The sequence below is a fragment of the Oxyura jamaicensis genome (genome assembly GCF_011077185.1).
Source record: "Oxyura jamaicensis isolate SHBP4307 breed ruddy duck chromosome 4 unlocalized genomic scaffold, BPBGC_Ojam_1.0 oxy4_random_OJ69866, whole genome shotgun sequence".
Classification (NCBI taxonomy): domain Eukaryota; kingdom Metazoa; phylum Chordata; class Aves; order Anseriformes; family Anatidae; genus Oxyura; species Oxyura jamaicensis.
In genome coordinates, this window is record NW_023303814.1 from 4446 (window position 1) to 8449 (window position 4004).

Genomic DNA, 4004 nt, shown 5'->3' on the forward strand with positions numbered 1-4004 from the left:
AGAGCTAGGAAAACAAACCAACCATCTGAAGAATTTTTCTCATAAATTTTCAGAATAAAATTAAAGATGAAACACTCGCCTTGCTATACTGCAGATAGTTTGATAAAATATTGTTTTAAGAGATCCTAATCACATGACTACAGCCATTATAACCTAAACTGATTCAGAAGAGATTTAATTAATTTAATGCATCTGGCAGTAATTATTATTATGCATTTATTATGTAGGATTTTTATTAGCTTAATGGTTTTATACATTTATTAGAGAGCTACTGATGAAAATTTCAGTTACTCAAAAAATCTGAATAAATCAGCAATTACTTTTTTTTTTTTTTTTTTTTTTTGGTTACAGTTTTATTAAAATGATTTGCCATTTTGGCTCCTATCAGTCATGACAGATTTCTGCTGCTTCATTGAGGAAAAGCTCTATCCAATATCCAAAAAAAATAATAGATTCCATCCACTGCATTTCACTGCAAATTGTGTTTACAATATCTTTATAATGTAGCAAATCTTTCATTGTTCAAATGTAATTCTCAAGCATCAGTTACTTCCATTTTATTTAATTTTAAAATAAACAAGTAATTTTAACACTTAGGTTTAAAGTTACCACTCATGCCTTTGACAAATCATCATTTTCATTTCTTAGTGTCTTAAAACACACCTGCATCTCTTCCTAGTATAAACTTTCTTTACAAACATATAAACTTTCTTTACAAATGAAATGTATGCATTTCACATATCCAAGTGAAATTTAAAGCAAAATGTTAGTTTACAATGGATTTTATTTCAGTAGTAGTATTCATAATATTAAAAAATGAAATATATTTTGATCTGTACAATTGAAAAGGAAATATTATGAAAGCGGCCACATAATCCTGATAGAAACATCTCATCTTATTCTTGAATTTAAAAAAAAAAAAAAAAAAAAAAAAAGTTCATTTTTATGCTGAAATTAAACAATTATGACTCAGATATTTGACAATACAACAGTCTCAGACTATTTCATTTGATTTTATATCCATCATCCTCTGTTTTGAGATAACATGTTATGGCATTAGTCTATGTAACATTTGACTTACATTAGAAACAAATCTAAACTTTTTTTTATTATTATTTTTTAAGTGAAATGATTAAATGCAATAATGCAGTGTAGTGAGATAATTGGTTTTCATGGGTAGCTTCTGTTACTAGGGAGAAAAATCTGTAGATTAGTCAAAACAACATATTATGCTGAAAATTAGCAGACAATGCCAGCTAGGCATTAACATCTCAAATTAGAGGTTGTACAAAAGAAAAACCGTGTTCCCAAAACAAAAGACAAACTTGTTTGATATCCTCAATTTAGATTTTGATTTTGGACCCTACTGTGTTAGTTCACAAATTCTATCTGGCAACAGCATGTAGAAGACAATAAGCAATATCAGCATATCATGATCGCTGCATTGGATGATGGTAGGTGAGTTTAGTCAAACTGCACTGTATGCAGAGAGTCACTCAGTCAATATATGGCTCATATCCATCAAAATTACTGCTGTGCCCCAGACTCTACAAGAAGTTTGGAAAAAAATTTTTGCTACTATGTGCAGAATTGTCTGACATTCCCCAAGTGGGCTTGCAACATGCTGATGGAAACCAAATAAGAGCTAGGGAGTATGCCTGCTTTTGAATCTATGAGAGGAAGCATTGACGACTATTCTCTCTCCGCTTAGCTGCTTTGCATTTGCTGCCTACAGAAAAGCAATTTGCCTTTCTGCAGATAAACCTTGCCAGTTCATCAGCAACCTAGATGTACCACAAAGGTAAAGAACCATTTTCAGAGCTAACAGAGTTAATTTTGTACCGGTGCAACACACTGTTAAACTTACTATCCAAATATGGCTTAAAGTGGTCTTTTGTAAAATGGTGTTATGAAGGATTTCTTCCTAATATGCATGGTTTTTTGTTTAAGGATTTATTTACACTACTAAAGGATTGTTTCAGAGTGATTTCTATCTACACAAAATTTAAAGTATTAGTAATTTCTAGATACCAGTTTTAAAAATACTTCTAATGCAAAAATGGATTTATTTTACATGCAGATGAACAGTACAGCGGTCTCATTCTTTGCAGTTTACAATTGATAAAAGCCAAGGTTAATTAATTAGAAATATTAAAGTTAGGATTAATTCTTGGACTTGATTCACAAATCATTGGCAAGCTGGTTGTTCTGGCACAAAAATGATTTTGATTTTTAAAAGTTAGCATTATAACAACAACAATTACTTTCAAAAATCCAAATGACTTGGAAGACTAAAGGAATAATATTACAAAACTCTTAATAAAGCAAATTCTTCTAGATTGTTCCAGTTGGAAGTTGAGGTTTTGTTCATATTTTATTTATTGCAGTGGTAACTTGTTTTTCTGGAGCCATTATGTTCATTGCATAGCCTTCCATTCTACTAATAGGAGTCTTTTTTAACTCTTAATTTCATGGTTAAATATTGAAGGGAAAAAATAACTCTGCAGTAATATAAATATGGGATAGAACTACTGGAGATTGTTTCTAAAAATGCTGTAATGCAGAAAATGAGATAGAAATGGTAAAATCTGGACCAAGATTTTATTTAGATTTGTTTTCCCAAAAGACATTTTAGATTATTATTATTATTATTATTATTTTTCTTCCCAGAGGAATGCAAACACTTATGGGATTCAAGTCCCATCCTTGAATAAAACTGCTGATAAAATCTTAGCACCATAATTATGGCCTAGGAGGAGAAAGAAAACAGGAATTTTCAGAAATAAATCCTGAAAGATGAAATTCTCTGGAAGAGGGGAAAGAATTGGATATTGCAGCGGTGAATGGATTGGATGGCAAATTTATTAAGAGAAATAAATGTAGGAATCAGAAAAACAATATATTCTTTTTTTTTTTCTTTTTTTTTTTTAATTAAATGTGTATGTATTCTGAAAACAGTGGACAATATGAGAAATACACATGGATGAAAACTGGAAAGCAATAGAAATGATAAAGTGTCATTGAAGGCAAAAGGGGGAAGTGACAAAAGAAATGAGGAAATTTTAGTTTTCAAGTTTCATTGTCAGGAAGCCTTACAGACAAAAAGAAAATTCTCAATTCTAAAGAGACTTGTGACAGACAGTGATTTTTGGAAGGTCAGTAATGTCACTTTAAACCCTTGCCTTTTGTATTAGATTAATATCCGATAAGGCTTAATTAAGACTTCTCACTTTCACCCTGACCAATCACATTAGAATTATGAGGGAAAATCAAAGCTTTCATTCAGAAGTAAAGTTAATATTCCTTATTGTTCAAATCAGAGTAATTCTGGAAAAAAAAAAAAAGGTTTTGCTCTCACTTCCATTCTCCATTCTTACTTTCTTCAGACATTCAGAAAATATCCAACAGATCAAGAACACAAGAGGATGAATCATCAACCGTTCAATTCATAAATGAAATGACATAATTTACATTTTCACAGACATATACATGGAGAAATTTAAGATATCTTATTATATTTATTAAGAAGCAATTATTTTGTGTTTATTTCCTCATTTCCAAAGTGAAGAAAAATGACAAAAAAATTACCAGTCTTTTAAGATCATGATGTCTTTACTAATACCTATTAAACCACTTGGGTTTAAAAAAAAAGAAAAAAGAAAAAGAAAAAAGATTTATTTATACTTTTGTTATGCTGATCAATTAACTTGTGGAATGATCTACCTTGCTACATAGAATATGTCTTTCAAACTTCATCAAAGACTTTCAACAAAATGAAGGACTACAAATTAGGACTAAAACCTGACTTCATGCCAAACCTAAGCAACATAAAAAACCAATACTTCAGAACTGCTAGTTGGTATCAGGAGAAGGAGCCAGATTCTGTCCTTATATCCTATTTAGTTTTTTAGTAACTTAGGATGCAAGTAAGTTATTAATATGAAATCAGGATCTGACCTAGTGTAGTGGGTTTACATGGCAAGGTTTTGGTAGCAGGGGGCCAT

The 4004-nt window shown here is 30.5% G+C and overlaps 1 long non-coding RNA gene across 1 annotated transcript; it reads left to right on the forward strand.

Moving 5' to 3' along the window:
* Nucleotides 1–1677: 1677 nt before the first annotated feature.
* Nucleotides 1678–3532, forward strand: LOC118157183. Its single transcript, XR_004746567.1, has 2 exons — nt 1678–1801; nt 3387–3532. It is a non-coding gene; the product is annotated as an uncharacterized LOC118157183 (long non-coding RNA).
* Nucleotides 3533–4004: the final 472 nt, after the last annotated feature.